Below are 25,677 nucleotides of genomic sequence, written 5' to 3'. Positions count from 1 at the left end.
CCAACTGGGAAAAACCATGGTGGGGATGAATACCCACAAGCTATTTTTGAACTCTTTAGAAGTCAGCTCTGTTAGGAGCCTAGTCCGGTTAAAGACTGTTACAACAGGTTCTGTTAGGAACCGATCCTGTTAGGGATCACCCGGTTAAGGGATGGCTAGAATACCCGGTTAAGGGTTAAATCCTGTTAAAGCTTACCTTGTTAGAGGATTTTATGAACTCAATGGCTTTGAGTCACCCTGTTAAAGGATTTACAACAAGCTGGTTAAAGCTACCCTGTTAAGGGATTTTCCAACTATTGAAGTGATTAGAGATCAACAGGTATTACAATGATCTGGTAATAGCACTCAATGCCAATGCAGATCCGTTTTAGTTCCTTCCTTCTGCACACACACTTTGCAGGTATCAATTCTCTTATTTGGTCTGGCAAGAATCACGTATCTCTGCACTTAGATACACACACAACATTTGCCAACAACATCAACATGAAACACAACAACGACCTTATAGGAAACAGATAGGTTGGTAGCATAAACCCTAAACCCTAAACATTTAGGTTGAGAAATTCAGTCAGTCCAATCCTGACCATTGAACACTTTGCATTTGAATACAACGGTCTTGAACAGATCTCAAGACATTCTCCATGGTTCGTTCTTCACCACTTCTTGGAGGCGATAACCCATCACACGTTCTTCATCATTTGCAAGGACTTCGCACATTCCCGAGGTAGATAGGATCAATCCCCTTCATGCAAGATCCTTCACGCGCACGAGGCTGATATGGCAACATGATCTGATCTCCATTACAATTCTAACTCATCACACAATGTCATCGGTTGAATCACACAGGCTCGAAATACTTCAATCGAAAACCCTGAGGCTGGGACTACCAACCGGTAGTCATACCATATTAAACCTTGATAGAAAACATTCCATATACTGGTTCACTTGGACAAATGTACCGCTTCACCTTTTGCACATATATCGGTTCACAACATTATACCAGTTCACTTTGCCAGTTGCTTAACTTACATAAACTGGTTCAATCTTCAACATATTACCAGTTCACTCTTCAACATATTACCAGTTCACTCTTCAGCATATTGTCGGTTCTCTCTTCATCATATTGACATCAATGACAACACAATATCATCATGTCAACATACTCTGCACATATGCCAACAATCTCCCCCTTTGGCATTGATGACAATATATAAAGATATCTCTCTTTCTGCATCACATCTTCTCCTTAACACTGCAGATATCTTCTCCGCTTGACATCTTCTCCCCCTTTGACAACAATGCCAAAGTGGAGGCATGAGCTTCCCTGTTCCACTATGCTACTCCCCCTGAGGAGTAGCATCCTTCAACACATCAATCCTGAAAAGATATAGCAAAGTAAGATTTGACTGATGTGGAGCACAAACCTTTAGTTTACCTCTTGAAGGGGCAACACCCCTAATTTACCTCTTAGATAGGTAAAAGTAGCCTTCGGTAGAGGCTTGGTGAATATGCTTGCTAACTGCTCCTTACTGGAAACATGTTCCAATACCACCTCTTTGTTCTAAACCTTTTCCCTCAAGAAATGATACTTGAGTTCAAAGTGCTTGGTTCTAGCATGTAAAACCGGATTCTTGGAGATGTTAATTGCACTTGCATTGTCATAAAATATACTTACCGGTTCAGATACAGGAACTTTGAAGCCATTCAATACATGCTTCATCCAAATAGTCTGGGTGCAGTTCATAAAAGCTGCAACATACTCTGCTTCTGCTGTAGACTGAGAGACACAACTCTGCTTTTTACTCATCCATGAGACTAGTCTACCACCGAGAAAGAATGCACCACCGGTTGTGCTCTTCCGGTCATCCACATTACCAACCCAATCAGCATCTGTGAACACTTTCAGGTAGAAATCATCATTGTATGGATACCATAATCCATAGTCAATAGTTCCCTTCATATATCTAAGAATCCGCTTGACTGCTACCAAGTGGGATTCTCTTGGGCTTTTCTGAAACTGAGCGGTAATACCCACTGCATGTGCAATGTCTGGTCTGCTATGCACTACATAATGCAACTTACCAATCATTGATCAGTATTCCTTCTCATTTACCAATGCTGAGTCATCCTCTTTTGATAGTTTACAACCGATCACCATTGGTGTATCGACCGGTTTACTATCTTCCATGCCAAAGGTCTTCAACACCTCTTTGACATACTTGGACTGAGTAATAAAGATTCCATCTTTCATTTGCTGAATCTACAGTCCAATGAAGAACTTAATCTCCCCTATGAGTGACATCTCAAATTCCTTCTTCATCTCATCTGCAAAGTCATGACTCATCTTGTCATCTCCACCAAAGATTATGTCATCAACAAATACATCACAAATCAGAATCTGATCTCCTTCTGATTTCAAGTAGATATTTCTATCTTCACTTGTTCTTTCAAATCCAATCTTCACAAGATGGGAGTGCAAACGTTCATACCATGCTCTAGGTGCCTGCTTCAGTCCATACAAGGCTTTATGTAGCCTACACACCATGTCACTATCTTCTGATAGGACAAACCCATCTGGTTGCTCTATATACACCTCCTCTTCAAGTATTCCATTTAGAAATGCAGATTTTACATCCATTTGGTATACCTTGAATCCTTTAAAAGCTGTGTATGCAAGAAGCATACAAACTCCTTCCAATCTTGCTACTGGAGCAAAGGTTTCTCCATAGTCTTCTCCTTCTTCTTGGGCATATCCTTTACATACTAGTCTAGTTTTGTTCCTTACCATTGTGCCATCCTCATTCAGTTTCTTTCTGAAGACCCATTTGGTTCCAATGACATTTTTATGCTCTGGTCTGGGTACCAAAGACCATGTACCATTCTTTTCTATCTGATCAAGTTCCTCTTCCATTGCCTTGATCCAGTCTTCATCTTTATGTGCCTCTTTGAATGATTTAGGCTCAAATTTAGAGATCATACATGAGTTTTCTCTGACCTTTCTTCTTGTAAGAATTCCTGCATCTTTGTCTCCTATGATCTACTTTGGATCATGATTGAGTTTTACATACCTAGGTATATTCTTAACAGATTCCTCTTGCTTTTCTTCTTCATCCTCATCTTCATCAGCATCAACATCCACCAGTGTAGGAGCACAATTACTGGTATTGGGCTGATTTGCAACCGGTTGCCAGAAGGTTACTACCGGTTCATCTCCTACATGCTCTCTGCCAGTTTCCTCAAGTTTCTCAGAGTTTTCATCAACCCTAACATTGATGCTTTCAACAATTCTTTGAGTCCTATTGTTGAAACATTTGAGAGCTTTACTCTTGGTGGAATATCCTAAGAATATTCCCTCATCACATTTTGCATCGAATTTTCACTGATGTTCACTCCTTTTGATATAACATTTGCTACCAAACACTCTGAAGTAGCTTACTACTAGTGTCTTACCGGTCAAGTACTCATAAGGAGTCTTATCCTTTCCTTTCTTGATGAGTACCCAGTTCATTGTGTAGGCTGTAGTGCTCACCGCTTCTCTCCAAAAGGTGTGAGCAACCTTTCCTTGGATCAACATAGTTCTAGCCTCTTCAACCATAGTCCGGTTGTTCCTCTCTGCTAAGCCATTTTGCTGTGGAGTCCGGGGGGTAGACAGTTGCCTCTTGATGCCATTCTCTTCACAATATTTGTTGAATTCACCGGAAGTGAATTCCCCTCCTTGATCAGTTCTAAGGCATTTGATTCTTCTACCGCTTTCCTTTTCTACCAGTGCTCTGAAAGCTTTGAACTTTCCAAAGGCTTCAGACTTGTCCTTCAAGAATGTGACCCACATCATTCTTGAGCAATCATCTGTAAGAATCATAAAATACCTATCTCCCTGCACACTCCTAATTTTCATAGGACCACACAAATCAGTTTGCACAAGATCAAGTAAATTGTCTGTAGTGAAAGGTTTACCTTTGAAGGTTGAGGAAGACATTTTCCCCTGCTGATACTCTCTGCACAAAGGATTTTCTGGTTTGATCAACATAGGCAATCCTCTAATTGCCTTGATCTTACTGGCCTTCACAATATTGTCAAAGTTTACATGGTAGAGTCTCCTATGCCATATCCAGCTATCCTCAAACTTAGCCATAAGACATGTACTAACATTAGAATTTAGCTAAAATAGGTTACCTTTGGTCTGCATACTGGTAGCCATCAGTTCACCACTCTTTCCTTGATTTTGCACACTCCATTTTTGAATTCCAGAGTGAGTCCATTATTATTCAGTTGAGCAACACTCAAAAGGTTGTGCCTTAGACCTTCTACCCAATACACATTGTCAACATTGCTTCTTCCATTCAGAGAGATGGACCCTCTACCTTTTACCATACATGGTGCATCATTACCAAAATGAACCACACCACCATCATACTCTTCCAGAGATAGAAACTTACTCCGATCACCAGTCATATGATGAGAACAACCACTGTCAATAATCCACTCATTGGAATTATCAAAGCGGGAGACAAGAGCCTTCTTGTCTGACACATCTTCCTTGACTGCTAAAAACACAATATCTTCATTTTCTTCATCTTCTGATTCCTCGTCAGTGACACCTTCATCAACTGCTACAAAATAGTTTCTCCAATTTCCTCCTTTGAACTTCTTGAACTTTTCCAGTTTGTCCTTGCTATCACCATTTAGATAGTTTACAACAATGTGTCCTATCTGGTTACAAGAAAATCATTTCAAAGGGAGCTTACCTCTATATTTACCGGTTCCCTTAGGAAGTCTCTTGGCAAGAAGAGCTTCAAATTCCATCAGGATCTCCTCATCATCCATTTCTCTATTCTATCTTGGTTCACCACTAGTACTAGATTCTTTGCCTTTTCTGGATGGTGCAGCAGATGCTTTGAAGGCTGATTTAGTCTTCTGAATACTGCCATCATAATTATTTAGGTCATAAGCTGTTAGCTTTGCAATGATGGAGTCCAGGGATACGTTTGTCTTGTCTACAGACCTCAACTCCTGAATAGCTGCAACCCTTATTGCATAGACCGGTAATAAGGATCTCAAAACTTTGCTAACAACAATGGAATCTTCCATTTTACCACCTACACTCTTGATATCTCCAACAATAGTTTTGATTCTTATTCCATATTGTTGAATGGTCTCTCCTTCAACCATCTGCATGTCTTCAAACTTTCCCCTAAGGCTTTCTTCCTTAGCTTGTTTCACATGCTCATCACCGCCATAGATATTCTCAAGGGCATCCCATACTTCTTTGGGATTCTCTTTGTCCTGAACATCAATAAACTCAATGTCATATAAACTACTAATTAGGGCTTCCATGACTTGCCCATTCTCTTGAATCTCTCTCTTTTGATCATCGGTGAGAGTACCGGTAGGGATAACATAAGCATTCTCAACATAGCTCCAATCTTGAGCACCCATGCTTCTGATGTATATCTTCATTCTGTCCTTCCATATTTTAAAGTTATCTCTGTTGAACTTTGGACCTTCCCTCTTCATCATTACAATAGGATCTTTCCCTCAAGCGGTTAAGCTTACAACACAGAGGACCTGGAGGACGCTCTGATACCAACTGATAACTCAATGATGAACAATGAGTACCAAACCGGTACTGAGAGGGGGGGTGAATCAGTACAGACACAAAAACTTTTCCTGAACCGGTTTGACTGCAAACAGTGCACTTGACAGACAATCACTAATACTAGTCTAAACTAGATTACTACCGGTTAAACATAACGAGACTGTGAAAGACATAAACTGGCAACACTTAGCTTCCATACAATATACTCCCTCATTTCCACTTTATCCTTATGCATAAACAGATAATCTATCATTAGAGATACAATAATTTACTAATACAACATGATTCACCACTAAACAGGAAATAACAAAACATCACATGAAAGAGGCATCACACATGACACACATATTTATCATGTGGAAACCCAACTGGGAAAAACCACGGTGGGGATGAATACCCACAAGCTATTTTTGAACTCTTTAGAAGTCCGATCTGTTAGGAGCCTAGTCCGGTTAAAGACTGTTACAACAGGTTCTGTTAGGAACCGATTCTGTTAGGGATCACCCGATTAAGGGATGGCTAGAATACCCGGTTAAGGGTTAAACCCTGTTAAAGGTTACCTTGTTAGAGGATTTTATGAACTCAATGGCTTTGAGTCACCCTATTAAAGGATTTACAACAAGCTAGTTAAAGCTACCCTGTTAAGGGATTTTCCAACTGTTGAAGTGATTAGAGATCAACATGTATTACAATGATTTGGTAATAGCACTCAATGCCAATGTAGATCCGTTTTAGTTCCTTCCTTTTGCACACACACTTTGCAGGTATCAATTCTCTTATTTGGTCTGGCAAGAATCACGTATCTCTGCACTTAGATACATACACAACTTTTGCCAACAACATCAACATGAAACACAACATCGACCTTATAGGAAATAGATAGGTCGGTAGCATAAAATCTAAACCCTAAACATTTAGGTTGAGCAATTCAGTTGGTTCAATCCTGACCATCGAACACTTTGCATTTGAATACAATGGTCTTGAACAGATCTCAAGACATTCTCCATCATTCGTTCTTCACCGCTTCTTGGAGGCGATAACCCATCACACGTTCTTCACCGTTTGTAGGGACTTCGTACATTTTTGAGGTAGATAGGATCAATCCCCTTCATGCAAGATCCTTCATGCGCACAAGGTTGACGTGGCAACACATTTGATCTCCATTACAATGCTAACTCATCACACAATGCCATTGGCTGAATCACACAAGCTCGAAACACTTCAACCGGAAACCCTGAGGCTAGGACTACCAATCGGTAGTCATACCATATTAAACCTTGATAGAAAACATTCCATATACCGGTTCACTTGGACAAATGTACCGCTTCACCTTTTGCACATATACTGGTTCACTTTGCCAGTTGCTTAACTTCAATAAACCGGTTCACTCTTCAACATATTACCGGTTCACTCTTCAGCATATTGTCGGTTCACTCTTCAACATATTGTCGGTTCTCTCTTGAGCATATTGACATCAATGACAACACAATATCATCATGTCAACATACTCTTCACATATGGCAACAAAGGATGCATTCCTCCCATTTCTAACATCCCAAGTAACCTGATCACTTATGATTTTTCTTCATTCCAAAATAAAATTCCAAATTGCCGAAACCCTGGGTGGGTTGATAACTGTGAGAATCCTTTTACGCTCAAGTGAGTCCAAATATTTGTTTTTTAGGATTCTTACCCACTTCTGATTACCACTTCTACAAATTTCCCATACCAATTTTGCTCCCATAGTGAAATTCATGATAGAAATATGTCGAATTCCAGCACCCCCAATATTTTTTGGTTGACTTATTTTATTCTAAGCAATCAGGGGAAATTTCCCTTTGTCATCCGACCCATTCGAAAGGAAATTCCTCATTATAGTGATTAACTCATCTTCTATGGTAGCTGGTAGTCTCAAGCAAGCCATGGAAAAAATCGGTATGGCAGAGAGGACTGCTTTTATCATAGTAAGCTTATCGGCAGATGATAACCACTTCCCTTTCTAATTTTCAAGCCTATATTTACATTTCTCAATAATATGCGTCCAATAGAAAATCTTATTACCGGCAATGAAAAGAGGAGTCCCAAGGAATTTACCCAGAAATTTTGCAACTCTTAAATTGAGGATCCTTGATAGAACACCTTGCATATTCGACAAAGTGTTGATAAAGACAACTTCTGACTTGTTGCAATTAATTTTTTGCCCCGATGCCTTGCACTTGTTATCCAGACAATTATTTATAGTCCTTGCCTCTCTTCTACAAGAGACTCCAAACATAATAGTATCTTCAACAAATTGCAAGTGGGTTGAATGTTCAACTCCTGTAGCCACATTGACACCCAACCAACGACCATTATGGTGAAGAGATTTAATCAACTGACCTAAGGCTTCATCCATAGTTATAAACAAAAATGGCGACATAGGATCCCCTTGGCGAATACCTCTTGTTGAAGGGAAGAAACCATGAGATGAAACATTAACCAAAATTGAGAATTTGGGTGTTTGATAGACAATTCTTGACCCATGTGATCCATTCATTGCAGAAGCCAAATTTCCTCAACACTTCTACAAGAAATTCCTTGTCCACCATATCATATGCTTTCATAATATCCAACTTTAAAATCATACAAGAATCTTTAGTTTTCCTTGCAGTGTGGAGTGTTTCATGAGTAGTGATGATGCCTTCAACAATAGAGCGTCTAGAGGCAAAGCCACTCTGCTCATCTGAAATAATATGTTTTAGAAGAGGTTTCATTCTGTTGGTAATGATCTTTGTTACTATTTTGTAGACTAAATTTCATAATGAAATTGGTCTAAAATCACCCATTTGCTGAGGGTTCTTCATTTTCAGAACTAAAGCTAGAAATGTGCGATCGATAGCTCCTAGCATAGTCATTCTTTTTCTAGATTCTTCTATTGCTAGGTGTAGGTCCTGGGCAATAATGTCCCAGAAATACTGAAAGAAGGCCGCAGGAAAACCATCAGGGCCTGGAGTCTTATCAGGATTCAGCTGGAAGGTAACTTTCCTGACTTCATCTAAGTCAATAGGTTTGAAGAAATCTTTATTGTGTCTTTTAGTGATTATAGAAGGGATTGAGTCTAGAATTCTGTTTCTTGCTTCCTGAACACTCTGACATTTACCATTTATCAGAGATTCAAAATGTCTTACTGCTTCTCGGGCAATATCCTCATAGTCTCTGGCAATACTACCATCCGACCTCACAATCTCTGATATTTTGTTCCTATTTCGGTTGGCAATAGCCGATCTGTGGAAGAACTTGGTATTTCTATCCCCATCCTTAAGCCAAAGTTCCCTAGATTTCTTCCTTTGGTGAATTTCTTCACGCTGAAGAATTTTATTTAGTTCAATCTTAAGAGAGCTATCCCTTTTGAAAAGTTCTTCATTCATGCCTGTCTTTATGACATAATTGGTTATTTCCTCCATCTCTACCGTGACCTTGAGTTTCTCCTTATGGATGTTTTGGAATTGACTCAAATTCCACTCTTTGATTTTGATCTTAATATACTTGAGCTTCTTATTTAGATTGAATAACCTCGAGTTATTTCCTAGTACCAGCTCATTTCACCATGCTGCTATCAATTCATGTAGTTCCGACACTCTGAGCCACATCATCTCAAACTGGAAAGGGTTGCCACCCTCAGATTGTCCTATAGACACATTTAGACAAATAGGGAAATGATATGAACCTACAAGGGGTAGAATAGTTGATTCAAGAATAAGATTTTGTTCAAGCCAATCACCGGCCACCAGAAAACCGGTCTAAACATTCTACAATGTTAGTGAAACCAGTTCTCCTATTTGTCCATGTGAAGGTTCCATTCTTCGGGGCAACATCCAATAGCTGATTCTTTTCTACAAACTCTTGGAAGTCTTTCTAAACCATACCAATCCTTTGAATACCACCTTTCTTTTCATTACCTACCAAGATAGCATTGAAGTCGCCTGCAAACACACAACTGCCCTTAGAAATATTTTGAAATCTATTTGATAGAAGTGCCCAATGCTCTCGTTTGTCATTGGCAACAGAAGGTCCGTAGACATTAAAGAGATTGAAACTCTCATTTTTGCATAAACTAGTGACTAGACAATGTTGCCAATATTTATCTTCTCCAAGGAGTGTGATTTTAACATTCATAGGATTCCAAATTATTCCCATACCACCAGAGCCCCCCTCGAATTGCCTCAATAGACCTTTCCATTATTTCCATGTTTTCATTTTTTTTCTATCTCAGCCCAACTCCATTTAGTTTCCTGTAATACCCAAATATCTCCCTTAGTCTCATCAATCTGGCACTTGATTAAGCCCCGTTTGTCAGGGGAATTAAGGCCCCTGACATTCCAGGACAGTAGCCTCATTGATCCTGGGGAAGGGGGGTCCCCTTCCCTAAATTAAGTTTGGACTGCCCACTAGCCACACCTGTGATTTTCAGCATTGATTTCCTTGATTTGTGCCCCCTTTTGCCCTTTGGTCTAAAGTTTGGAACATTAATATAAGAAGCAGTCTTCCCAAAACCTTTTGCAGTATTATCCATTATAAGGTTGGCAACTGGTTCAAAATCTTCTTCCCATTCCGAGGCAGAGGAAACAATTTCTCCTTCTTCCAAGTTAGTGGTGATGCGTTTCTTGCCTAAATCACTAGAGGCGTTTGGATCAACTGGCAGAGGGGGAATATTCTCATCCTCCGTCACCCTAAATTCACTGGCCTTAGTGGATTCTGAGGAAAGAGAAGCTGCAAGTTCTGTTGTAATTTCATTTTGAAGGGATTTAACATCTTCCAATAGATTTAGTAGAGCTTGAGCACTATCACTCTTGTTAGTATGGATCTGTTGCTGGCTAGATACAATGAGGGGAGAATTATCGACAAGATTATTAATTTCCACCTCCTTCATACTGGCCGTCGAGCATTGTTCTACATCATTTGTACCCAGTTTTTCTATATTTTCCTTATGTGACTTCACATCAGTTGACTTAGTTTGCACACAAGCATAAATTCTTAAGATAGAGGCCGAAACTTCACATTCAAGACCAATATGTTCCCTTGAGAAGCATTTGGGGCAACGGTGCAACTGATCTTCTCTGTCGATCCTTTGAATCCATACCTTGCTGGCACCAATAATTTTGAGTTCTTCTAGGATTCTGGAAATTTGGTTGGTATTTATGCATATCCTGATAAAAATACCCCAAACCCTATCCTCCAAAATGTCATCGCCAGATACAAAAGTGCCAAGCTCTTTGCAAATGTCTTTAATAATCTCAATGTGCCAATAGTCCGATGGGTAGTTGTATAGCCTTAACCAAACTGTGCTTTCTAGTAAGGTATGAAACCGGGGATTGAAATTAGGTTTCCAATCAATAATATGCACTCCAATCCCATCCAAAGTATAAGGACCTTTATTTTTAGCATTCCGTATGTCCTCTTTTTTCATAAACTCAATCGGATAGTAATCATTCAGAAGAACATTAAAGTTAATGTCCTCCCCCCATTGTGATCTACACCATTTCTTAAAATTTCCCCTTAACCATTTACCTCCACCTCATTTAGTAAAAAAAAACAGTAATCTCGAAGATTTGACCTAGCCAAATTGATCTTGTTATCATCCAAAATAACAATGGGTCTCAAGATTTTCCTTATTGGTTTGTGAATGTCTGGATAAATCGATGGTTGGTATCTTCGCCAGGGTTCATTTTGCCCCACTTGATCCAAGTTAGATTGCTAGTTTTTGGCCGGAGCAATGGACTGCTAGACCTCTACATGATTAGCTCGCGAAGTTCTGTCTTGCCTAAACCACTCATTCTGAAAATTTTTAGGGCCATTACCCAATGGAGGGTTGAAACCTTGCCTATGACAATTAGGGATGTTAAATATTTCTGTCTCCGATACAGAGGAATTAGGATTTAATATTGAATTCCAATTGCGCACCAATTCAGTAGCAGGAAGCTTCACATTGCAAAACCAACCATCATTGCTCCATGAAAAGCCATTCTTCTTCCATGCTTGCAAGTTTATTGGCCCGAGATTACTATTTGTGTAGGGATGACTAATATCTATTTTCCTCTGTGGTCTTAGATCCCTACATCTTCTCTGCACGGGATTAGGTACATCCACCTTCCATGGTCGACCTGGGATATGATCTTTCCTTGTTGTTGACTCAAGAGCTTGTCACTTGCCGACAATCTGGTTCCTCATTGCTTCGATTGGAAAGGCTTCATCAGCTTCGTCACTCCATGATCTAATCTTCCCCTGACCTCCCTTACCTTGGATTGGAGCCACAACAACATGCTCGCCGGTTAGAAACCTGCTACTGCCGCTGCCTCTGCCGAATTCGCCACCTTCGCTCGCCATTGTTCCACCACAAAAATCAGAATTACATGTATAGACAAATATTACAGTATTTGAACACTATCTATCCCTATATCTTTAATTAGATTTGACACTATTATTAAAAAGGAATATAACTTTGATAACAAAGGAAAATCACTAAAAATGGTTCTTCATAATAGTGTATTCACCTACTATGTTGGAGTCCCTAAAAAACAAACAAATGATTCTATGATTGACATTAAGGGATGTTATAGGCTATTCTTTCCATGTTAGTTGCTTGTTTAAAATTTTATTGTTGAAAGTTAATAGTAAACTTACATAGAAAAAAGAAATAAGTTTTTCAATTATAAAATTATTCATTATTATTTATATTGGTCTTAACTATTTATTCATTTATGTGTTTCTTCATGTTTATCTTTATGATGATGGTTCTTCTAGACTTTTTGTAATCATCTATCCAAGCTATTTTGTAACTAGACTAGAGGGAAATTGAATTATTAGTGAATTTTGGTTGGTTATTAAATTTTCTTCAAGATAAGGTTTTAATTTTTAATCTTTACTAAAGTAAATCACAAAAGGAACTATGAAAATGAAAAGAAGAATAGGATTTATGATTCCTTTTGTCTTTAGCTCTATTAAGTAAGACAACAAAAGTATCTATCGTAGCTAACCATACAAAAGTTAACATCATCAAACATTCTTCCTCTTTTGGAAAAAAATAGATTAGAAAGCCTTGGAAGTAGTCTTATCTGGGAAAGGAATTATTTTTGAATTCCAGTAGTTAGACAAAGATCACGATGAAACAAAAGGTTAATCCAAATTAAGTAAAAAACTCAAGAAACATAATATTGGATCTCTTAATTCCCTAAATTACTCTTAACATCAACTAAATTGTCTATAATTTTATACACAAGACATAATGGAAATCAATGTTATCATCCTTCAAAAGGAACTTTTAACACATTGAAAGATGTAATCTAAGGTACATAATTATTGAGGGTTAAGATGATAGCATACAAATTGTGAGAGATTACAACTTTCATATTTATATGTGGTTGCCTATTCGGGATTTGAAATAGAGAATTTCTATAAGAAATATATACAAGTGTTAGCAACCATTAAAATTACATGTAATTCTAGATCATATATGTTAAAATTTGGTCTTATTAAACTTTGAATTAAGCCGCGCCTTTTTGTCCATCATCAATTTTCATTTCTCATTTTATTTGATGTTTCACAATTACACACTCTATTTGGAATGCTAGATGTGAATTTCTATCATGACTAAAAAAATAATAGTGGTTCTTGGTTGAATTAATTGGTTAAGAGTTAGAAACAATAATATAAGGATGTTTGTGCCTAGTTGAAAATTAAAAATCACAACTTTGTGAAGTGACATATTAAAAGAAAAAAACAGTGATAAAGTCAAATAAAGAACAATGAAATCAAATTTACATCTTAAAATGAAAACATGTATCTACAAATATTTGAGATATTTGGAATCTTCACTAATTTTTTAATTTTTTTTTATATTATCGATAAAAGAATTATAATGCCCATGTTATCAATTAAAAAATCAAGTAAAACTTCCACTAATAAATTAAACTCAACAATTATATAATATTTAAGAATATTTAGGGATTTGTTGTATATATATTTTTCAATCAAAGTATTGTATTACACTCATTGATCCATCATCAAAAAGAAGAAAGTGATTTAAAACATCAATGAGAAAAATATACACAACAAATATTTAAACAATATTAATTATTCAACATGAATTTTGAAAAACTTATGTCAACTATTTTATAATATCTTAAACTTTACTTATAACCTATCAACTATTTGTATCTATCACAAATTTTAAAATCAATGAAGTTATAGTCAATTTATAGTTTTTGATGCCTTTTCAATGTGATGGCATAATTCATTTTTGTCTGTGTACCTCAAAATTAGGTCATCGATAAAGCCTACTTAGATCATCCGTAGAGAATACCCAATTAGAACTCTACTTCTTAGTCTCTAATTTGACTAAAACAGAAGCATATATCAAATTTCTTGTAACTTTTGGATGTAATTGTGCAACAATTTTTTTTTGCATGAATGAAAAAAATACTCACATCTAAAATCACTAAAACTAAGATGAAACTCATAGAAAATTATTTCTTTTGCTAGATTGTTTTGATTCTCTAAATCATTAGAAGATGTAGGATAAGATCATACTAGGTTTATGAGAAAAAAAGCACGCACTGTGATTTGCTCCCAAATATATCAAAAAATAAAACAAACTGATCTATCCTATAGTACAAATGGATACCATGTTAGAATATGTCGAAAGAATGAAAACCTAGATCTAAGATGAAATAGATGTTCAAACCCTTATTCAAAAAATGACTCAAAATAAAACTAGTAGAATGAGAACAAATTACAAGAATGGGAGATAGGCACAAGATTGTAAGACAATAATACAACTAAAAAATAATTCATTAATTAAAATGTCACAATCACTTAAATAAATCCAAGCAAGAGGAGTTGATACATATATAAAAAAAGAAAGGAAACAGATGCAACTAATGAAAAATATAACTCCAACTATCACAAAATGGGTGGAAGTTGCATACATTGAATATGTCATCTATCATCATGTACAACTAAACAAACAAAATAAACATGTAGAAAAATATAAAAAAATTCAACCAAGGAAAATAAAAAGCCACACTAACATTACTTGCAATGGTTTCAATTCTGGACCTCCCCTAAATGGACAAAATTTTATAGTTGTCTCTTAGTTATCCTCAATCTCAATTTATAATATTATTGGATCAAAGAATTTATTATTAAGAACTACAATTCTCTTCAAAGTTAAGTAAATAATATCATTATAAAATTGCTAAAAGGTGGTATACAAGCCCAATGATCATAGAAGCAAGAATAAAAATTTCAATGAGTTCATATGTGTTGCACAACAAAACTTCCCAAAATGTATGAGCAACAAGGACTCAAGGGCAGCAAATGGGTGCGTAGTGAAAACAAGCGGGAATCCCAAATTTCAAACTGGGAAAAGACGAAATTACTGGGGAAGGCGGATTTCCTGGAGATTGAAGTTCTTCTGGGATCAGAACTGGAAAACAGGCAGGAGGTCAGGCATCTCAAGGGTTAGAAGAGGACAAGGAAAAAGCAAAACTGGGAGAGGAAAAAGATTCAAACCTCAGGGACCCACACGACAGAGGTAAAGGCAAAAAATGGTCTTCGCTCTTTGGAGCGAAGCCGCTGGTTAAAACTGAGCTTCCGGAAGTAACAAACATTTTAGACCCCGCCTCTCGACTGGTCGCTATTTCCATTTCGGACAAAGTGGTCGATATGACTCTAGCTGGACTATCTATGACATTAGTGGGATGATTCTCTGGCTTTAGGCCTACCATTGATGATGTTAGGAATTTCATAAGGAGAAAATGGCTTGTAAAAGGACAAGTGGAAGTGGCAGCGTTGCCTAGAGGGTTTTTTACCTTCGCTTTCAATTCTGAAGAAGACATGAATAAAGCTCTCTGCGAAGGCCCCTGGATGTTTGGCAAGTCATCCCTGGCTCTTCAGAAATGGACCCCGAATCTCATCCTTGATGAATCCTTCTTTGTTTCTGCGCCAGTCTGGACGCGCCTCCTAGGTCTTCCGTTGGAATACTGGAATGAGGAAGTTTTCAAGGGCATTGCGAAATCCTTTGGAGAACTCTTGTCGATTGACCTGATGATGATGGCTAAATCAAGGTTAGTCTTTGCTCACATTTGCGTAAATGTTAACCAAACAGATATGCCTCAATCCATAGATATCATATCTAAACTAGGAAAATGGTCCCAAGCTATTGATTATGAATCTCTATCGTTTGCCTGTTTCCACTGCAAAAAATCAGGGCATTGGGCAAAATCATGTCCGCTTACGAAAGGCAAGGAAATCAAGACTGATAGCAATACTAAGAACAAAAAGATCTGGCAATGATAAATAAAACAGGAGACTCATCAACAACCGAGTGTAACCAAAAAATGGATGCAACGGATCTCATGAATGAAGTCAAGAGGACTGTGAGTAGCAGTAATGATAAACAAGATTGTGTTTTCTCCAATGACCTACCATAGAGCTCTAAAGAAGCAAAGCAAGGAACTGAGTTGAACAATAAAAAAAACCCAGAAGACCAGGAGAATGGATTTGTTAGTTAGGAGAAGGAAGAAACCATTTCGGACTAGGAGGATGGATCAGTTAGTCAGGAGAAGGAAGAAACCATTCCAGCCTCTTCACTCTCTAAATCAGCCGAGGAAAACTTTAATGAAGCTCAAGACCCTTCTGATACTGAGCCCTTACTACTTTTAACTAATGGAAACCCAAAGCCTCTCCTATGTAAAACCCCTTCTCAAAGTGTGGATATGCTGGATGGGAATCTCCGGATACCCGGTTCGAGAGAAGGAAAATTGAACAAGGAGGAACTCAATGGAGGAATCTCAACTAGAAGAAAGATCAAGAAAAAAATAGATGTTGGAAGTTAGAATAAAAAGCAGGGAAGGCCATTCGTAAAACATCAAAGGGAACAAGAAATTTGGAAGAACCGTGCTGATGGAACATAGTGTTCCATTGAGTCAACCCTATCCCCAGTTAAGTATGAAGATAATATCCTGGAATATCAGAGGGCTGAACGCCCCTCATAAGTAGGATGTGTTATGAAACATCATCAGAGATCATAAACTGGATGTGGTCCTTGTTCAGGAAACCAAGATGTCTAAAGAAAAAGTTGAAAAGATTAGAATTTTCAAGGAAAATGGAGTCATAGGATCTAACTCAGAGGGAGCTTTTGGAGGAACTATGATTTTTTGGAACAAAAAAACTATAGTAGGAAAGGAAGTCATCTCTGCTTTTAATAGGAACTCAGTTCAACTTGAGCATATTAAAGACAACTTTGTTTGGGTGTTATCAAATGTCTACACTCCTAAGACCAAATCCGGGAGAGCTAAATACTGGAAAAGCCTTGCAGCTGACAGACTCTAGTTTGCTGATCAAAGAAGGATTATTATGGGAGACTTCAATACCCTGCTCAAAGATGAAGAGAAGATGGGAGGCATCCCTTTACAACTTGATGGGAAACAAGACCTTATGGACTTCATTAATGACCAAGCTCTCATTGATGTGGATCTTCAGAGTATCAAATACACCTGGACCAATAGAAGAACTGGAGTTGATCTGATTCAAGTTAAGCTTGATAGATCTTTAATCTCTCTTGACTGGTTTTCTAAGTATAGCTGCTCCCTTGCTTCTGTTATCAAAATTGGGTCAGACCATTACCCCATCTCCTTCACTGCCAATTCTTTTTCAGCCAAGAGAAACTTCCCTTTCAGATTTGAAAAAGCTTGGCTCTCCCATCCTTCTCTGGAAGCTTGTATTGCTGAATGGTGGAACTCTGAAGTGGAGGGTAAGGATCTTTTAGAATTGCCAAAAAGCTCAACATTCTAAAAGCTAAAATTAAAACCTGGAACAAAGAGATTTTTGGGGACATATTCAAGAGCAAAATTCAAGTCAAAGTTGAAATAAAGGATGTTCAGGATAGAATCCAAGAGGTTGGGCTGGCTGAAGATCTTAGGATGGCTGAAAATAATCTTTTATCTAAATACCACACCATCATCTCTAATGAAGATACTTTCTGGAGACAAAGATCCAGAGCCTTGTTCCTGAAGGAGGGTGACAAAAATACCCGCTTCTTTCACTTAACTACTCTTAAGCATAGGGTAGCCAATAGAATATCCAGACTATCCTGCAATAAAGGTATCCTAACAGAGGATTGCGACATTAGGAAGGAAGCTTTCGAGCATTTCAGTACCTTGCTGGGTGATGTGGATAACCTGGATTTAGCAATCAAAACACCCTTTTACAAGCTATTCCTTCTATCCTGATGGAAGCTGATAACCACCTTTTATCTTGTATTCCCTCTAATCTAGAAATAAAAAAGGTGGTGTTGTCCTTTCAGGGCGATAAATCCCCTAGACCGGACGACTTCCCTATGTTTTTCTTTCAAAATTTCTGGCACATTGTGGAGGCTGACATATGCAATGGTGTTAAAGAATTCTTTGGCTCTAGAAGACTTCTTAAGGAGCTGAATGCCACCTTCATTGTCCTTATCCCAAAGATCCCCGGAGCTGATTTTCTCAACAAATTTAGACCTATTAGCTTGTGTAACTCTGTTTACAAGATTTTATCCAAGGTTTTGACTTCCAGGTTGTTGGAAATTCTTCCTAGGATTATCTCTATCCAGCAAAATGGCTTTGTCCTCAGAAGACAAATTTTGGATTCCATTATCTCCGTTCATGAAAATATCCACTCCCTGAAAGTTGTGAATAACCAGGGATTCTTCCTAAAGCTTGACATGGCTAAAGCTTTTGATAGAGTGAACTGGCAGTTTCTCCTTAGGATCATGAAAGCGTTTGGTTTTGGTTACAAAGTTATTCAGCTCTGCTCTCAACTTATGGAAACTTCCTCCTCTGTTGTTATTGTCAATGGTTCCCTATCCAGTTTCTTCAAAATCTCTAGAGGTCTCAGAGAGGGGGACCCCATATCCCCTATCCTGTTCACCATACTTGCTGAATGCCTGGGCAGATTCATTCTCAAAAATGTGGAAGATGACAATCTTAAGGGTCTGGAACCTTCTTCTTCCAATGTTGTTTGTTCTCATGAACAATTCATTGATGACTCTATTACTATGGGGGAAGCCTCCATCATGGAAGCTAATAATATGAAGAATATTTTGAATACTTATGAATCTGCCTCTAGCCAAAAAATCAATTGGGATAAAAGTTCTCTATTTTTCATTAATACCCCAGTCCAAAGGAAACTAAGGATTAGAAGGATTCTTGGCTGCAACATCTCTGAGTTTCCCTCTACTTATTTGGGGCTTTCTTTGTGTCTTAAGCCTGAGGACTCCTTCTGGAACAAGCTGATAGACAGACTTAACTTGAAACTTGTTGGTTGGAAAGGGGCTGTCCTTAGTCAAATGGGCAAAATCACTCTGCTCAAAGCTACTCTCCAAAACCTTCTTGTGTATGCTCTCAGCCTGTTCAAAATCCCCACAAATTTTGCGGAAGCCATTGAAAGAATCCAAAAAAAATTCCTTTGGTTGGGAGTGGAAGTCAAAAATAGAATTCCCCTTATTGCCTGAAATAAAATCTGTTCCCCTAAAGCCTCAGGTGGGCTGGGTTTAAGGAACATTGGTTCTATGAACAAAGCTTTGTTAACCAAACAATTATGGAGATTCAAAGGGGAGGAAAGAGAATGGAACTCTATCTGGAAAAAAAAATCTCTATATGCAACCTTCTGAGGAAGAATTCTTTGATAACTCTTTCACTGTTGAAGGATCCACTATATGGAATGCTGTGCAATCTGCTAAAAGCTGGGCTGCTACTGGCATAACTTGGAACCTTGGGGATGGGAGGAGAATACGATTTTGGGAAGATAGATGGATCTTGGATAAACCTCTAGAGGAAATTCCAATCCTTAAAGATTGGAAAGATCAGTTCAAAAGCAGGTATGGTGAAAAGGTCAGAGATTACTGGATAAATGGGAACTGGATTAATTTCAGCCAGCAGTGTCCAAGGCTCAATTTCCTTCAGATTGCTCTCTCTGCTAAAATCCCTAGAGACAACAAAGATGACATATTGATATGGAGGGAAACCTAGGATGGGATTTATTCTGTTTCCTCTGCTGTGGCTATTCACAATGACCCAGTGGAAGAAACTCCCATCTAGGCTAAAGTTTGTAACAAGAATTTAGTTCCAAAGGTCAATATCTTCTTCTGGATTTTCATCCAAAATAAGGTATTAACCCTGGACAATCTTCATAAAAGAGGTATTATTTTTCCTAATAGGTGTTCTCTTTACTGCAAGGAAGAAGAGATGGCTTGTCACATTCTCAATCAATGCACTTTTAGCCAGGATATCTATAAAATCATCCTAACCAAGTGGAACCTGAGATGGGTTTTCTCGAACTCCCTTGGGGACTCTTGGCAGCAATGGCATTGCCCTAATTCTAATCCTAAAATTGTGGAAACTTGGAGACTTACTTTGCCGATTGTTATCTAGAATATCTGGAAAGAGCGCAACAACATGATTTTTAGGGATAAAAGGGCTATTCCTGAAGTGGTTGCAGATAAAATCTTTAGGAGTATTTTTGAATGCCTCTATTGTACTAATCCTGCTGCTAAAGATGATTTTAAAGACAGGTGGAACCTTTCTACCACTACTTCTAGCAAGGAGACTGGAAGAGAAGGTCTGGTCTGGTGCTTTCCTCCTTAGGGATGGATTAAGGCTAACTTTGATGGGGCTTCTAAAGGGAATCTGGGTAAAGCTGGATACGGGGGCATTGTTAGGAATTTTGCTAGAAGTTGTCTTAAGGCGGTGGCTAGACCTCTGGGGAATCAAACTAGCCATTTTGCCGAAGCCTCTGCCGCTCTAAACACCTTAATTATAGCTAAAAATCTAAATTATGATAAATTATGGCTTAAGGGAGATTCACTTAATATCATTAAGTGTTTAAAGGGGGAATCAGAGCCTTCTTGGTCTATTGAAAATATAATCATGAAAGCTAGGGAGATCATTGCAAGTTTCAAAGAAATTATTATTCAACATGCTTTCAGAGAACAAAACAGTGTTGCGGATTGTTTAGCGAATACTGGGGTTAACTCTAACTCCCAAATGATTTGGCACGAGGAGGATCTCAATTTAAACATTAAAGAGTTCCTTAGAAAGGATCGTTATATGGGGAGAGAAGGACAATTTAATCATGACAAGTAAAAAGTATCATTTATGCCTTGCTGGAAAGGCCATCATTACTTGGCATTGCGACAGATCTTCAACAACCTTTAATAATCTGACGCACGCTTTGTGGGTTACTCAATTCAAAAACTTGAGCAACATCGGGAAAGAAGGTTTTAATTTGTAGAGAAACAGAGAAGATAGCCCATTTTCAAAGATGCGAGGAGACCTAAGGCGGGAAGAACTAGACAATACGTCGACTTGGAAAGTGATGCCAAAAGTCTGAGCAAAATTGGAGAAGGGCTCCCTCACCAGCTTCATGGAGAAGCTCGTGGACTATGACAAAGGTAGGGTTAACCTAGCCGTTTCTAAGATTTTTGAAAACTGGTCTAATGGCTCTTTTAAAATTTATGGAGTTAAGTTTAAGCTAGATGCTGGGCTCATATCCACTGTGACCAAAATGCCCCACACTGGGCTTAATTTCTTTCGAGACCTTAAAGTCTCCAACAATGCGGTCAATCTTTTCCCGCAGAAAGAGAAAGAGAGGGTTAAAATTGACAAAGCCACTTGGGGCTACTACGAAGCTGCAAACATCAAGAAGCTGTGGGGCTGGGTTCTGAATGCAATTATGGAATACATCACGGTTGAAGGCCATTTCTACAGGGCCCACACCTACCACTTTGTGCTCTTAAACCATTTCAGACACGATAAAAAGGTATCCCTGCCCTACTACCTTTTTCGGTCCCTTTCTAGGTCCCTCAAAAAACACAGGAATAACCCTTCCAGGCTGATTCTCCATTGCGAGATTCTGCTGCTCATCTATGAGCGTTGCAAAACCCTCGCCCTACAGAAAAATAAGAGGATTTCTGCCTCTCTAGGCAAGAGAAAGATGGAAGAGGGAGAAACTAGCAAGGAGAAGGCGTCCTCCAACAAAAAATGGAAAAGTGTTCCTGGGTTGGAAACAGAGGAAATAGTTAAGGAAAGTAGTGGAATGGAGACGGATGACTCCAACGGTGAAGACAACTGGAAAGATGAGGAGCTGGGTAATGAGGAAGAAAGTGGGGATTATGAGCTTGGTCACGAAAGCCCTATCCTTAGCGAATGCCCTGGTAAGGATAATAGCCATCTGATGGAAGAAGTGGATCTCAAGGATAACGAGGAAACCGAAGTGAATTCTGAGAAGGAAACAAACAAAGATTCTAAGAAGGACCTGACTAAGGACAAGGATAGCGAGGATAAGGAATGTGCTGGTAAAGGGCTTATCCTAGATAGCCTCAAGAAACTCTCTGAGGCGAGAATGGATTTCGATAGATGAACCTATGAGATCCTAAAAAACCTGAAAAAAAAGGGAATAAACTCGGATGAGAAGAGGGAGGATGAAAACAGAGAGCAGATTAAATGGAAGAAGGAAATGGAGAATAAGGTAAAATCGCTGGAAGAGGGAAAAGAAGCGATGAAAAATCTGATGGGCGTTATCCCAAGTATTCTCTCTACCATCACTGAAAACTTGGAGGACATTGCCAAGGTCTTTGATCATACCTGCACTCCGAATCCGGTTGTGGATCTTGACTTGGATGATGAGACCATCCAGACTGGAAGCGGTGATGCTACTCCGGTGGAAGGTACTGCGAAGAGAACCAGGGCCAGCATCAAGAAAGCTATGGCTGCATCTGCTAAGGATCCCCCTAACCTCAAAGACAACATCAAGGAGCTGCATGAAATTAGCAACACCCTGGCAAAAGCCTTGGAAAAAATCTGAATTTTGGAAGGCCTGCTGGCTTAACGGGGCTTTTTTGGGTTTTCTCTAGTTTTTTGTGGTTCTGTTCTTATCTGTTTCTCGTCGCTTTTGCTATTTTTGCTGTTTAAGTTCTGACTGTAAAGGGTTTCGGGGCCCCTTCAAAACCTGCTTTTTCCTTAATGAAAAACAAAACTTCCCAAATTTAGAAAGAAGAACAAAAGAAAGAAACTAACGAAATCCAACAAGATCTAATGTTTAGAATATTTATTACTATTTCTAAATTTACAAAATTGGACATAATTTTTCACCAATTTTACATTACCATCATTATATCTTTGTAAATTTTCTAAATTTTTAATATTGTTTTAATATCAATTAAATTATTATCATAGCATGTTAATGAATGTACATTAAACCTATTAGTTCATGTACACAAAATTTCATAATTTATTTATCACTTTTGAAATAAATAAACACTTGTTAATTAAAATGTAACTCAAACTATTTTCTTCTTAAAATGAATCTATATTTGTCATAGTAATCTCATGCACATTCAACTCTTTTAGCTTCTACTCATACTTATACTTATTGGACTCCACTTATTATTTTATCCATTCTCAATTATGAATTTTGTATTCATCAATTTCTTTAATTCTTAAATTTTTAGAATTAAGAAATATTCTATATATCAAATATACATCAAAATTGCAATTAACTAGGCAATATATTTTTATACTTGAAAGTGATTTTAAGCTAATATATCTATTACATTAAATCTTTGTAATTTGTCTAAGTTTTTAATGTTGTCTTCATATCAATTACATCATTGCCATAGCATGTTAATGGCTTTACATTGAATCTATTGTTTAATGTAGGGACACACCCACACAAACACATTTCATAATAAATTCAACAATTTTAAAATAAATAAACACAAACTAAGACAAGACTATTGTAGATGTTTATGGTTTTAATTGTGTAATTTTTTACACCAATGTTTCAAATCACACTATATGATCCATCATCAGAATGATAGAATGCTCAAGAATTGGAAAGATAGAATGTTGCAAATTTATGGAAACTATAAAGAGTTGGTTGAAGGAGGTGGGTAGGGGTTGCATAGGTAGCGAGGAGGGGCATACTAGAAACAAGTTGCAGCAATAAGAACCAACCAAAGTAAGCTAAAAAATGAGACAAATGCTAAAGCTATAACCAAAGAGCAATATCTAGTTAATTATGATATTTAGTAATCTAGAAGAACATAATAATGTCATAATATTAATTACTAACAATATAATGAAAAGGAAACAAATATAGCTCAATTAATTAGATAAATAAACTAATACTACTCAAACACTAAACCAATAAAGGAAACACTTGGAACCAAGCAAACAAATCTAGGAGAATAGACTAGAAGTAAAATGCTAGAAAAAGTAACACTAACAACCAAGGAAACTAAATATTATAAAGAAACTTAAATGCTACAATTATATAATCATACAAGAGATATACCAAGTTACTAAGAAAAACACCAATAAAATGATAAAAAATTAACATGCAAAAATTGGAAAACAATAGAATTATAAAAACAATCGACAATAATAAGATAGTATTAAAAGAAATTAGAATATAATGAGTTTCAATACTAACAATATACAAATAAACACTACACAAATATTATTAAATTATAAAGAACAAAAAGAAGTACATAATCAATAAGGGAGAATATAATAATAATAATAAAATAACATACAAAAAAATAAAATAAATTGAATAACATTGGAGATCAATGGTTCACATTTATAGAAAGTTGTGCAAGACAATTGTAGGAGTTCTATCTGTTGGACCATTTTTGTAAATTTTATTTTTGCCATTTATTTTCATAAAATAATGGAAGTGTCATTTCTTTTTTTTTTTTTTCTCAACCTCGACTGCCGTCCACCGTTTCAATGTTGCAGAACACACACGTTTAACACTTTACCTGGTGACGTAGTTTTTAATTTGTGCAAATATAACTTGATAACTGACACCTAGCTGTGTGCGGGAAAAACGGGTCAATGAAACTCAAAATGTGAAAAAGTGGTCTCAAAGAGGCTTGTTCACACACCCACAGGACTTCTTGGTGCAAGTTATGGAGTCATGAAGAATGACTCAACTTCCCAAGGTTGGTTCCATGGTTCTCTATCTCACAAGGTCCCTCAAGCCAATGCCTTTGCTCTCAGATTACTGAGCAAAGTGGCTTAGGGATGACAAATGCAAGAACGAGGGATGCTTATGATTGATTTAGTTATGAAAATGCATCCTATCTATGCTTGATTCTACAAATGCAATAAACTAGATTATAAGATGACAAGATTAGTAGCAATACTATCCTAACATGATATACTAGTTTATGAGTTAAGCTAATGATAAAGGAAATAGTCTAAAATGCTTATTAGATTAATTCCTATTACAAAGAGAAGCTAGATGTGTTAATAAAATTGAGCATAAATGAGATACTAAAAGCTTGCATGGATCCTCAAAATGGAGGAATGAGAGCTCTATTTATAGTGAAAATAGGGCAATGGATGGTCAGGATTGAAAGAGTTAATCAAGGGTCAAGTTTGAAAGTTGTCAATCCATGTTTACAATTTTCACCAATGAAATGGTGACAATTGTCAACATAAGACTGGTTGAGAGGAGATGTAAGAAACATTAAATGCTTGAGAAGACCTCATGGTTACCCTAGGAGGGAAGGGTTAAGGTTAGGTTAGGGTTATCCATTGGATAAAGCTTTTACCCAAGGGGTAAACTCTTGTGCAAAGGTTAAAGGAATAACCATGGTCAAAGCAATAAATGCTTGATGAGACCCTTGGGTTAGATGGAGGTTAAGTTAGTCAAAAAGTCTCAAACCATGCCACTAAGGGTTAGTTAACCATTAATGATTTGAAGACTTTGGGGACAAATTTGTAAGAGTCCTTCCAAATTTGGGGGTATTCAACAAGTTAGCTTGTTGAATGGATAAAGACTTTAATGCCTTTTGAAGACTTTACTCCAAATTTGAGAAGTGACCTTCTCAAATTTAGGGAAAAGGGATAATGAATGGGTTTGGGCTAATTGATTAGGATTAGATGGATTTTAGAAGAAATTGGGAATAGGGTTTATGATGCAAGTGGGAGATGTAGGAAAATGCAAGTGGGTGAGGGAAAATAGAATTAATTAAAATAAATTACTTTATTTCAATT

The sequence above is a fragment of the Cryptomeria japonica genome, chromosome 9 (genome assembly GCF_030272615.1).
Source record: "Cryptomeria japonica chromosome 9, Sugi_1.0, whole genome shotgun sequence".
Taxonomy (NCBI): Eukaryota; Viridiplantae; Streptophyta; class Pinopsida; order Cupressales; family Cupressaceae; genus Cryptomeria; species Cryptomeria japonica.
This window is presented reverse-complemented; position numbering follows the sequence as displayed.